Here is a 14,033-nt window from a genome sequence, read left to right on the forward strand (position 1 = left end):
AGGAGGCCTGGGTTCAATCTGTTGCTCTTTTGCTGGCTGAGCTTGGGCAAGTCACTTCACTGGAAGTCAGTTGCCTAATAGTGTAACACTGTTACAAGACAAGCAAACATCATTCAGGGATGTATAAGCAAGACACGAGAAGTAATTCTTCTGCTCTACTCTGTGTGATCAGGCCTCAGCTGGAATATTGTGTCCAGTTCTGGGCGCCACATTTCAGGAAAGATGTGGACAAATTGGAGAAAATCCAGAGAAGACCAACAAAAATGATTAAAGGTCTAGAAAACATGACCTGTGAAGGAAGATTGAAAAAGTTGGGCTTGATTAGTGTGGAGAAGAGAAGACTGAGAGGGGACATGGTCACAGTTTTTGAGTACATAAAAAGCTGTTACAAGGAAGAAGGAGAAAATTTGTTCTCGTTAACCTCCAAGGACAGGACAAGAAGCAATGGACTTAAATTGCAGCAAGGAAGGTATAGCTTGGACATTAGGAAAAACTTCCTGTCAGGGTGGTGAAGCACTGGAATAAATTGCCTAGGGAAGTTGTGGAATCTTCGTCATTGGAGATTTTTAAGAGCAGGTTAGACAAACACGTGTCAGGGATGGTCTAGATAATATTTAGTCCTGCCTTGAATGCAGGGGACCGGACTAGATGACCTCTCGAGGTCTCTTCCAGTCCTACGATTCTATACCTTTGTGGATCTGGGCCTAAGTGTTTTACAGGAAAGCTGGGGGACAAAGGGTAAACTCCTCATGGCAGGGTTTTTGGAGAACGCCTGTCCTTTGGTGCACGTTGGTGCATTCCAAAGGCAAATAACATGGGCCCAATCCTCCAGGCCAGACCCCTATTCACTGGCCACATTAACCTCACAGGGAAAGTGTTTGCATGAGTAAGGGGAGTCCTTCTGGGAGTAAGTGTCACAGGCGCTGTCCCTTTGCTCTTTAGAAGTGTCTTCATCAGCCAGGGATGGTCTCCAGAGGGGGACGAAATGCAGCAGGTGCACGGAAATCCTCTCATCTCCCCTCCCCCCTTTCCCTCAAACACCTTCTGGTGGGGTGAAGCTGAGAAGGGGACCCAGTGATAGTGGAGGGATCAAAGTCACAGCAGACTCCTATTTCTCAGTTCTAGGAACTCAGTATGGAATAACGAAGATGCAGAAGTCTGCACTAGGTGGCCTAAGAAGGTTCCTTCCAGCTACCAGCTTAGCTTGTAGGTTCTATGGGGCAAGGACCATCTCCTTGTTCTCTGCTTGTGCAGCACCTAGCACCATGGGGTCCTGGCCCAGTGCAGCAGCTACTAGATGTTACTGCAGTACAAACAACAGTCTTGATCCCAGGAACGAGTGACAGGCAGGATCTGATCAGTCAGGTGGCCCCAGCCTTTTGACTATGGATTGTTATTTTATCATTGGAGGTTCCTAGGAGATAGTGGGGGGAAAAGCCCTGTGCATTCTCATGCTGCCCAAACCTGGGACCTGCGCAGGATCACTCCTCATGGTCTTCTCCAGACCTTTGCCTGGTCTTGCGTCAAATGACAGCTGATTTTTAACCTGGATGTCTGTTATGCGCCATCTGAGACACCCTGTTTCCCCCGGTGGCCAGGAATCCAGAAGCAACCGGGATCAAGGGCCTGACTAATTTAAGAGATCACCTTTCTCATGGGGTCTATAAAGCCAGGGGACCTTGTCCCCAGCAGGTGAACTGGCACTTGCTCTACCAGACCAGCCACTCTCTGTCTGCAGCCATGAAAACCCAGCCCGGACTCTGCTTCTTTCCTCTGTTGAATTCCATGAATCGTCGCCCTCAGTAAAATCCTAGGGGAGAATCCCAGGGAAGCAGTGGAACGGGGACAGCATTGGGATCCAGCGCTAGGGACAATAAAACCAGGAGGACAGAACAGGTCCATAGCTAGAGAAAACCAGACAACTGTGTACTTCATCCCGGAGCCAGTTCTGCTCCTATTGGTTCAATGGCAAAGCTCCCAGTTACTAGGTGCGTTACTGGAGCCTCTAGCAGTTCCAGCCAAGATCTCAGTCCAGAACTAGGTTCTGTCACATAGTGACACAGTCTCTGCTCCAAAGAGCATCCAGTCTATAGAACCTCGAGAGGGTGGAAGAGGAAACTGAGGCACAGAGCAGTCATGTGACTTGCCCAAGGTCACTTTCAGATCTGGGACTAGAATGCAGATCTCCTGACTCCCAGTAGGCCCCAGCTCACTAGACCACACAGGCTCCCTGTGTTAGAGGTTTTCCTCTCCGTTAATGAAATCCAGTCGCCTTTTCTCATGCTGCCAGCTCACGTGCACCTTACTCCCAGCTTAGATGCTGCAGAAATGCTGACGGATCAAGTAGCAACGCACAATGTGAGGCAGTTTGGTGCCTTTGACGCGGCAGCATCCTGTCCCACCTCGCAGCCTGTGCAAGCAAAGACAAGCATGCTCCCCATGGAATGGCTTACCGCCCAGGCCTTTCTCCACCTCCAGCGTCTATGGGCCAGATCGGACAGGCATACACAACTCCCCTTGGAATCAGGGCCATCCTCGGGAGCACTGCTCCTCGGGAGAGTGCCGGAGGCAGCATCTTGCTGGCCAATGCAGAGGGGTGCCGGAGTAATAGCCCTGCCCATTCCATACCATTCTGGAGCAGTCCAGAGATGGTGGCATGCAAGGGGAGGACTACTGGGATTGGCCAAAACCTGTCCCTGTGCTATCATCCGTTAGTAAAAGGTGATTTGCAAAGCACAAAGGGGAAAAAGGGTCTGTGCCCAGTTGTGCTTCTTTATAGAGGCCGGAAGGGTTCAAAGAAGGTCCTGCTGGTTTGCACTAGAGAGGCAAATCTGGACTCTTCTCTTCTTGCCGATGGGCTGGAGAATGAATAGGAATGCACTACTGCAAACAGGATAGAGACTGGACAATGGAGGGGAGTTTTAGTCCCATTGTTTCAAAAGATGTTTTAGTCCCATTGTTTCAAAAGATGTTTTGTTTGAATACCTGCCTGGCAAACACCAGGAAAACACTAGGGAGAAAGGCACTCTATGGGAAAGACTCTTCACACACACATCCTCAGCAGAGGGCTGGGAAAACTTCCACTCCAGTTGGCCAGTCCTCCAGCAAAAATAGGGCAGACCTGCTCAGTTCCATTATGTCTTGGCAGCCCACCCTGTGCCACAATCGCCTTGCAACCTCCTGTTTTCCATTGCTGCCTGCAGTCACCCCTAGGCAGCAAGGCCAGCTCAGGGGTTCACAAACTATGAATCAGGCCTCCGACAATCATGAGATTGGCTTAAACATCATGAGATTTTTTTTTAAAACAATAAAAAAAATTGGTTTTTTTTTTTAATTTACTTTCTGGTATTTCAAACTGTAGGGGGTCACATTCTCAGGCTTCTCTCCACAGTTATAAGAGCTAAAATCTGACTTTTCTTTTAACTGGAAAGGGAGAGTATCACATGACCCCCAGAAGCTGGGGCTTTAAGAAAAACACCAAACGGCACAGGACTCATGATAAAACTGAGTTACGTTAGCCAACATCTTTCCATCCCCTTTGTCTGCTTATTCGCCTGTCACATTTTGTCTAATGTAAATTCTCTGGGGCAGTCTTTTTATTCTGTGTTTGTACCGCACCTAGCACAGTGGGACCCTGGTGCGTGACTGGGGCTCTGAGGTGCTACCGTAATACACCTAATAAATACCAATAATGATACACAGTGCTTAGTACATTTGGTACCCTGGTCCATGACTGGGGCTCCTAGAATACACGTAGCAATATTAATGTACAGCACCTACCACATTTGGGTCCTAGTCCATGACTGGAGCTCCTCGGTGCTGTGAAACAGAAATAAAATAATAACAATAATCTGACTGTACAGCACCAAACACAGTGATCCCTAACTACGGGCCCTAGATGCTACCGCAACAGACATAATCCGTAGTAAAAAGAACTGAATCTCATTTTGTTATTTGTACCTGCATTTCTCATCTCTCCAGGGCCCTGTCAAGCACTTGCATTTGTAACTCCTTGCCATTTGGCATCATCTGTAGCTTTCAGTAAAGCCACGTTTCCCAGGCTTTGGAAATCCAAGAGTCGCTTCAGGAAAATGAAAGCAATTACACCCTCTTTCAGCCCTGCTACCTGGTGTTAAAGGCCTCCCTAATATGAGTAGTCACTCACAGCAGAATACACAGGTTTTCGTCATACAACACTCCCTTCTCCTTGCTTGCATGCTTAAAGTAATTAACAATGTTGACATTTAAAGTATCGTTAAAGGCAATTCACACCATACCTTTCAGGCTCTCTGCAAACACAGGCAGAAATAGCTTGCATGGATAACACATGCTTCACATTTTCAAGGCTTTCTTCACAGCCATGAGAGCTACAGACTTCCTCAAAAAAAAATTAAGAATAAAGCTGAGGTTGGTGAACAATTGAGATGTCTGTCCACAACCCGCTTCCCAGCAACTCCTTTGCACCTTCCTCCCCAGAGGATATAGGCACACTTTGGGAAACACTGCATCAAGGTGTTGTTTAACCTCTCTTCCAAATCCTGACTGAAGATGATAAACACGACAGGACCCCACGCCAATTCCTGTGCTACCTCCTAGATACCTCTCTACAGTTTGACACCTTGCCATTTATCATTGTCCTTTGCTTATAGTCATTCAGCCAGGTTTCAGTCTTGGCAACAGTGTTCCCATCCAAGCGCATCTGAATTCATTGCAAGAGTAAGATTTGGTGGGAGACAGGATCAAAGGACAGAGTAAAATCCAGATATGTCCCATCTGCTGCATTCTCCTCATCTACAAGTTTCACAGATCTGTCCAAGAAAGGCAATCAGCTTTGCCTGGCAAGTTTTGTTCAAGATATGCTCTGCCGCTGGCCGGTTAACGTCACTTTAACCACTCTGTGCCTCAGTTTCCCCTTCTGTAAAATGAGGCTAACGATATGGAGCTCCTTTCTAAAGCACTTTGAGATCTACTGATTTAAAAAAAACAAAAAAAACACAAAAAACACTTCATAAGAGCCAAGTAATATTATTTTAATAATGTCAGGCTGGCGGTTCTACTATCCAGGAGGGACAAATGATTCGTGATTTGGGAATCCTTAATTTTTAGGTGCCCAACATAAGACGCCTTTAAAGGGGGCCTCATTTTTCAGCATGTCTCAAGTTGTCTTCCCCTCACAAAAGAAGATAAGACTCCCAAAAGCATTAGCCCCTTTAGAAAACCTTGGCCTAGTGTAGGGTGACCAGATGTCCCGTTTTGGGGGATTTTTTCTTTGTAGACGCCCATTACCCCCCACTCCCTGTCCCATTTTTTCACAGTTGCTATCTGGTCACCCTACCTAGATGCATAGTGTTCTTTTACTTGTCCTAATATTTGTTCCATTGTTTTCCTAATGACAGAAGCTGCATTTACAGGAGATAATTGCCAGGAGCACTCTTCTTCCCTCTTCAGAAGATTGGTACCATATACACTTTTCTCAAATCTACTTCCCACGTCATAACGAGCTGTCAGAGATTCCATGTGTCCATTCGCTGACTACCATGACACCTATCTATAGACGCCATACAAGCTAGCTAAGAAGTAAACAAATGTGCCCTTACTTTCTGTTTCTTGACAGCTATATTTCTTACGATGACTCTCGCTTGTGACAACTCATAATGACCTCCTTTTTGCTCCCTTCCCCTCTGCCTCTCTACCTAGGAGGGATTCAAGAGCAAGAGTTAGAGAAAAAGTAGAACAGATCACATCAAAGGTTGGTCTGTCTATAAAAATGCATATACGCTATCCCAGAAGGCTCTTAGATAGATATGTACAAACAACAGGATCCTTAGTATCTGAGCACATCACAGTCTTCAGCATGTTTATTGTCACCCCTGTGAGTAGGGCCAGGCTGCTATCCTCATTGTACAAATGGGAAGCAGAGGGACAGAGAGGCTAAGCGACTTGCCCATGGTCACACGGGAAGTCTGGTGTAGCAGTGAATGTAACCTAGTCTCCCAAGTGTTGGGCTAGTCCCCTAAGCACTCAACCATCCTTCCTCACTAGCTGACTGTCTCATTGTCAGCTAGCAGTTGCTCTGGGTGCATGCCACCCCATTGGTGTGTGCAGCCCTGTGTCTGGAAATGCATTCATGTAAGGATGTGTTGGCATGCATCTGTGTGTGTGTGTTTGCGGGTGTGTGTTTGCGTATATGTTCACACAAGCGCACCGCTCTATGCAAGCGGCACTTGTTCCGTGTGCAGCTGTGTTCTTGACCACATGCATTTGCATGGGCATGAGTACGAACAGGGCTACATGGATGTATGTGTATTTGTGCATGAACCTCTGTGCAGGTCACACGTGTTCATTAACTAGCTCTCAGTCTAGATGCCCTGCTGTGTGTGCATATGTGTCTTTGGTGTGTGTGCACATTTGTGGAGGGATGTTTGTGTATATTTATGTGCCTGCATCCCCTCTGTATTCACAGGCATGTGCACGTATAATTGACTCTGTGACAGCTGGCATTGGAGTTTGAAACAGACCCACACTGCTGAAAACAAGAATCTAGACTGTTTGAACAAAGGGAGCAGCTCCTCGAGCTGATAGCTGTAGTAGACTCTTATCTTTTTGGGTGAACTAATTACTAGCCAGCATGTGGGGACAGAAGCCCACACTCTCTGAGGAGTGAGCTCAGCATAAAAACACTACGGCCCCGTGGCTAGCCCTTACAGTTAAGAATCAGAGACTTGGCTTCTGTTCCCAGCTCTGCTGCGTGACCTTGGGCAAAGTCCCTTCCCTTCCCCAGGCCTCAGATCCTCTTTTTACAAGTGGGAACAAGAATCCTTCCTGTTTGCCACCCTTTGCCTATTTAGATTGTCAGCGCTTTAGGGCAGGCACAGTCCCTCGCTGTATGTACGTACAGCGCCTAGCGCAGCGGGGATCCTGAGCTCAACCAAGGTGCCCTGCTGCTACTGCGAGGCCACGCTGTGCCCCTGCTGTCTGGGTGCCTACGTGTGGGGTGTTTCTGCATTTCCTCCTCTGCCACAGGATCTTCTTGCTGTTTCCAAAGCAAGGGGTTAACAGCTCTAATCCAACAGGGTTTTTCCCTCCCCTCCCCAATCCCCCTTCCCCTCCTTCTCTGCACAGAAATGCTGTCCCCCCCAGATTCCGACATCATCCCTGCTGTGCTTGCAAGCTGAACCCAGGTGCTGGGGCCAGGCCATTGAAAACAATACCAGAAGCACTTGCAAATGGGTGGGAGAGTTGGAGGCCTGGCGTCAGCTTGTCTGCCTCTCTCCTCTCGCCCTCCCTCCCTTGCTCTCTGCTTTCTGTGCAGCTGCAGGACACACAATCAAGCTATCAACATTCACCATGCATAATTAGCAATCAGGACCCTCGGCTCCTTTCACAGCGGCTTTGCTCCCTCGCCCCCCCCAACAAAAGAGGCTTTATTTTGTAACAACAGATTAAAGACCAGAGTGAAAAATAGCGTCTCCAGTCATTGGGTAGGGAGTGTGTGTGAGGGGGGCACACAGGGAAAATCACGAGTGGCTTTGGAGCCTTTGGCTGCCTGTGTGTGGGAAAGAGGAAGGAATGCAGTTTGTAACCATACTGCCGGAGCCGTGCATGGGGTGAGGCCGGGGGGGAGAAGCCGGGCTGCTCCGCTTGATGCCTAGGGCACCACTGCGGGAGCAGACGGGGCACCCCGATTTGCAGAGGGGATGCGTGCAGGTCGTGGAGGATCCCAGTCCCGGGACGGGTTGGTGCCTGCAGAGGGCAACCTGAGGTGCAGGCACACGGGAGGGAAATCCGTTAGCAAGGCCCAAAATAGAACAGCACAGGGTGCGCCGACCTTTCCTGAGGCAGGGCCCCGCGCGGGAACCTCTGCTCTCCCCCACCCGTCACCTCCGCCCCAACCCGGGCAACCCTCGGCCACAGAGAACCCGTTGCTGGGGAGCCACCTGTGGAGAGTCGGGGGCTGCTGCAGCCCCTCCATCGCAAACAAAGGCTGAGGGTATATCTGAGACCAGGACGGCCCCTTCCTTTGAAAGGGCTACACCACTGCAGTGTTGCCACCAACTCTTGTGATTTTGCCGTGAGTCTCGTGATAATTATTGGTTTCCATAAAGCCCCAGCTCCTGGAGTCAAGTGAATATGGGAGGATTTCAGCCTTCATTCTTAAAGAAAAATGAAGTTTCTAGCTCTTGTGGCTGGGGAGAAAGCTCCAACCTGTGACCCCGATGTGCCTTAAAGGCTCAAAAAGCAGAAGGCAAATAAAAAGAGTACTACATCTATTATTTTTACATAATCTCATGATTTTAAAGCCAATCCCGTGATTTTTGGCGAGCCTGACTCATGATCTTGAGCATTTGGGGTTGGCAATGCTGCACCAGGATGCACTGGTGGTTGTGCATGGGATGAGCCGGCAGATGGACTCTGGTGCTTCGGGATCTTTGGGTGTGAACGGGGCTGTGTCAGTGTATTATTACAGCGGAATAAGGGGAGCACAGGAACCCCAGTTCTGCTTTAACCAGAGTGCCACCAACCAACTCCTGAGAAAGGCAGCCCTAGAGAGGGATGGGATAGGTTTCAGCAGCACAAGGATGACTGCTGAATAGAGAGCTCCTCCCACTGTGGGTGGCAGACCTTACTAGTGCCTGGGTGAGGGCCCCATTCATGGGACCCCAGCAGTTCCATCTCCCTGCTGTGCAAGGCCTTGCAGGATCAAGGCCTGAGTGGTTGAATGAGAGACAGAGAGAAAGTGGGATAATCCCCCTCACGGCTGGTTATTGAATCTGCAGTCCTGGGCTGCCCTCCATGCTCCTACTGGAAATTCCCTACGTAGAGGTCTTGTAGTGGCAGGTGATTCTCACCTTTGACCCTATAGACACAGGGAGGAAAAAAACACTCTGGCCAGGGGTTGGATTGGGCTGACTTGCATGAGCTTGGCGAGTCACCACTTTTTGCTTCAGGCACCGCATTTCAGCTTTCGTTAACAAGAAGTCTCTAGCTGTTATGGTTGCAAAGAAAGCCTCCACCCTGTGAATCCGGTGCAAAGAGGCAGTGATATCTGCTTGGGTCTGTGGTGTGAACCGCCCCAGTTTAGCCGCGTTCACTCTGAATGCTAATGATGACCACTTAATGCTATTTTGTCAAAAAGTGTGAGATAATCATACTGCAAAGAGCTGCGCAATCTGCTGTGGGCGGCACCTCGCCTCGGCATGCTGCATAGGTGGGGTTTGGCACAGGGCAGCAGCTTTTTACCGTTTGTGACCTTCTGCTGGCTGCTCCATGAAACAAGTTTCAGTCTCCTTTCTAGGGTACAGATTTGTCCCTTTTTTGAACAGCTCCATCACAACGGACCTCTTGGTGGCACAAGGTCAACTACTAACCTGGCCTCTCACCCCTTGCAGTGATAGATCAAGGACAGGGAAGGGGTAAACGGCAGCAGAGAGAAAATCTAATCTGGGAGAGAAGAAACGGAGGGGGGGCTGTACCAACCCAAACACCCCAGTTATCCTCTGCAGTGAGGGTGCGAATGTGTATGCATGCTGCCCTCTACTGGATGGAATTGGAGCCACTCAACTGTGTGTCATAGACTCACAGCTACTAAGAGAGATTTAGCTCCAGTGGCAGGGTCTTTGCTTTAGGAGCATGGGAAGAGGGGTGTGCAATTCTGGTGGGGCCATGGTTTGTTTGTTGTTGTTTAATTTTTTAAAATAGGAATCCAGATTCTGAACTCTCCTAAAGATCAGGGTGCTCGGAACCAGGGAGGGCCTCACCCATTTCTTTAGGCAAGATCCACACCCTGTATGTTAATTGTTTGGTTTTTCAAACGTGATTAGAACAAGCAACAAGTCTCAGTACTGTCGTCGGCCTGAGAAACCACGCAGGTGTCCCTCGCCCATGGCAAAGCCAGCGGGGGGCGGGGGGGAGGATTACCAAGAGGGTGAGAGCCAGCGGAGAACGTATGCGCCACGCTTCGCTGACCTGCTGCTAATTTTCATAAATTCTTGTGGCTTAGGCCCACAGTAACTCAGCGTCTGATCCTGACAGGTCTTGAGTCCCTGCAGTTCCCATTGCCTTCTCTGCAGTTCCAGGGACTCAGCACCCTCTCCCTGTTTTACTAGAACTTCTATCAATATAGCCTAAGATGTAATATACGATCATAGGAATTTGAGAGAGGAAGCTAAATACAGGTGTACGACTGGCCTCTCTTTCCAACCTGCACTATGGAGCTGTTATTGAGCTTCCATGACTTAAGCAGCGACGGAGCAGAGTAGGCACCGGACAGAATCAGGACCCCCAGGTTATTGGCTGTGCTGCTAACTTGCTCCGTGCCTCAGTTTACCCCATCTATTATTCCTTTCTTTAGGGAGGTACGTACAACGTGCACACTGCTTGCCAGACACTAAGAAGGATGGTCCTTGCTCACAATGAAAGGACACATTATATTGTAACAGCTAGAGGGTCCCCAACCAGGAACAGGGCCCTGTTGCACTAGGAACTGCACACATATACAATAAAAGACAGTCCCTGCTCCAAAGGGGGTGGAACTGGGACTGTTGGTTCTTGTTCTCCTCTCTAAAGTGCTTGGAGGTCTCTGGATGAAGAATGCTGAATGTGGCAGTGTTATCCAGTGGGGAGGGCACTGGTCTAGGAGCTAGCGCTTTGGTCTTAGCACCGTGTGACCTTGGGCAAGTCACTGCCCTTCTCTGTGCCTCAGTTTCCCCTTCCCCCCTTGGTCTGCCTGGCCGACTTAGATTGTAAGCGCTTTGGGGCAGGCTGTCTCAGAGTTTGTGTGTACAGTACCTGGGGTCTGCTCTCCGCTGGAGCCTCCAAGTGCTACACCATAGGACAGTTATTTCATTAGCTCGATTCCTACATTCGGGGGCAGTTGGAGTATGGAGGGTTGTTACCACAGCTGAAAAGGAAGTAAAGGTTTTATAACAAATCCTGGGCATCCTGAAAACCAAAACCAAAAGGCCAAGGAGAGGAGAGAGCAGGATGTGAAAGGGCATCAACTTGGGGATGGCTGGCGCCACGGGAGTGATTCACAGCGTCCTCTGAGGAGCCTGCATCTCAAGGCCTCAATGCGCTTGCTGGGATCTTCAGGTCCGAACGCAAACCCAATGAAAAGCCGCCGTTACCAATGTGCAGCAGGAGGCATCAGGGATCATATCCGTGTGCGTGGAGAAAGTTCTCTCTGCAAACCTTTTCTCTCTCTAGCCAGGCTTTGCAGAAGATCAGAGGGCGGGGCCGGGGGGGGGGGGGAGACAGAGTGAAAGCGATAAGCAAATGTTAGCAGCTGGTGGCCAAATTTTCCCAGAGTCCGTTGTTGGGACTCCCTGACAGCTGCTTCCTGCAGCCGGCTATCTCACGCGCTCATCTTGGAGGATGTGGTACCAGCAGCCCAGAGTCTCTGCCTTCTAAACGCTCCGTTTCCTGCACCGGGACGCTGGCCTGCGCCTCCTTTCTCACGACCTGCCTGACGGACAGCTGGACTGCTTGGGCCCACCACATCGAAGCGGCCTAAAAAGAGACAACCAGGGACTCCCAGCTCCTTCCTGAGATCCTCCTTTTGTCATCTTCCTGAGTGGCCGCCCAAAGAGAAAAATCGCCGTATTTAGCCTTGATCTCCCAGGACTGGGGCTGCTGTTTATCACACAATAACCACAGGCTCCCATTAGAACACAGGCGAGGTACCTTTTCATATATTCGCCCCCTGGCTGATTAATATCCATTCCTTTGGGAGCTTAATGCGGGGCATTTCCTTACCAATTTCCTCTACTGTCACATGATGCTCACATCTTGTTTGTTATTGTAGGGTTGCTCACAGGCACTCAGTTGCACACCCTGGTTTGTTAGTGTCGGGGTGGTTGATGAGTGACTGAGTGCAGTATTGTAGGGCTGCACGCACACCGGTTTGTTACGGTAGGGTGCAGCAAATTGATTTGCTCTGCAGGGCTGAGCACATCCTGGTTTATTATTGTAGGGTTGCTTGTCAACCCTCCCTGGTTCACACAGGTTTTGGTATCTTACAACGGATGGAGCTCAGACCGTCCCATCTTCGGTAACTCAGGTGTCAGCAAAATCAGCTCCGTGCAAGGCCAAGAGAAAGGAGCCAGCCAGACATCTCACTGGGCAAGACAAGCAAAGACGAGTTGCCCCCAGTTTGATGCCAGTTGCCACCTGCTCTCAGAGATTGGACACCATTGCTACAGGCAGAGGAAGCTTCGGATGGGAACAGTTGAGCAGCCTGCTGGGGGGGTGAGGGGGAAACGTCCAGTCTGAGGGCTATCCTCCTGGCTTAGAGGTCAACAACTAAGCCGTGGCTTGGAGATGGGACCCTTGCTGCCCTGGCGGGAGAAAAGCAGCTGCAATCACAAGCCATATGAGCTTGTGCCCTTCATCACCCAGCCAAGCAAAGGTAGCCTGAGTACCAAGAGATGTCATGCTGACCTAGAGCCTGGCACGGAGGGCTTTCCACTTCCATTACCCTCCCATTGACTTAACAGGAGCCCGGGACCTTCACTCCCCTTTCAAGGTATGGAAGCTGCAGTGCAGTACAGAAGAAATCTTAGACTATCAGGGTCGGAAGGGACCTCAGGAGGTCATCGAGTCCAAGCCCCTGCTCAAAGCAGGGGCTATCCCCAGTTTTTGCCCCAGATCCCTAAATGGCCCCCTCAAGGATTGAGCTCACAACCCTGGGTTTAGCAGGCCAATGCTCAAACCATTGAGTTATCCCTCCCCCCAGATCAGAACCACAGATCAGAGAGCCAGGAGACCTGGATTCTATCACTAGGACACTGAGCAAGCCCCTTCATCGCTCTGTGCCTCAGTTTTCCCCATTATGCAATGGGGATAATACCAACAGGAGAGGGGCTGCGGTGGGAGGCAAATGCACTAGTGTATACAAAGTGCTCGGAGATTCCCCCCCCCCAGCATGGAAAGGGCAGAAATTGCAGGTGAGGTTATCTAAGGGGAAGGCCAAACAGAATCCTAGATGCAACCTTGAAGAAAATTTTGTGTTCTGCTGCCCACACCTATCTCTGTTGTGCTTTGTCACTCAGGCACCGGGATCGGAGGGGGGAGGAAGCTATGGAGACGCTCCCTGAATGCTTACATGGAGGAAGGCATGGCACGAACAAAGTGACTTGGAAAAAGACTCACCGTCCCTCCTGCCAAGGCCCAGCATTGCAAGCAACTGCACCCACTTCCGTCTTCGGCTGGTGCTCTCCAGCCAGGCCACTCTCCAGTTCTGCCCCCATCCATGGCGCCCAGTGTCCCAAACCAATAATGTCCAACAAACGGGAGATCTTCTTCCCTACCCGGGCTCTTCTGCAGTTTGACTCTCCCAAAGGCCAAGCCAAACCACAGGACAAACTCCACCCCACCTTCCTGGGCCCAGTCCCCTGCAGAGTCTTCTCCACTCCCCTTACACAACAGCACCTGCCATAGGGTGACCAGACATACTGATTTTATAGGACAGTCCTGATTTTGGGGTCTTTTTCTTATATAGGCTCTTATTACCCCCTACTCCCTGTCCTGATTTTTCACATTCGCTGTCTGGTCACCCTAACCTCCCAGGGCTTCCTCTCTGGCCATTCAAGGGTCACTGGCCCTCCAGAATTCTTCCCTATGATCCTCCCCTTGCCTGCCTCCCTCCCTCCAGACCAAATCTTTAGCCTCATCTCCCTGGGGCCAGGGCTGTCTAGGCCTTTCCAAGGGCCTGCCTCTGAGGCTACCCTTTCCCCACAGGACCAGCCACTCCCTCCAGCTGCTTTCCCCCTAACTGAGCTCTCCCAGCCTTTTGGGGCCATCGCCCATCTCCTCTCCAGCTGAGTCTAATAATTGCCCCACACCATCTAACCGCCAGCTGATCAGGATCAGCAAGGAGGGTAGCTGATCTGTGGCAGAAGAGGCTGGTTTTCCTTAAAGGGCCAGCCAACCCATTGAAATGGTCCCATGATCAATGTTCTGTGCAGACAGTACTGCTCCGGGGCAGAAGTCAGACAGTTCCTATGCTCGGCGTGTCCTGCTGCTGTCTCCATGCG

Source organism: Dermochelys coriacea, chromosome 19 (assembly GCF_009764565.3).
Source record: "Dermochelys coriacea isolate rDerCor1 chromosome 19, rDerCor1.pri.v4, whole genome shotgun sequence".
Taxonomy (NCBI): Eukaryota; Metazoa; Chordata; order Testudines; family Dermochelyidae; genus Dermochelys; species Dermochelys coriacea.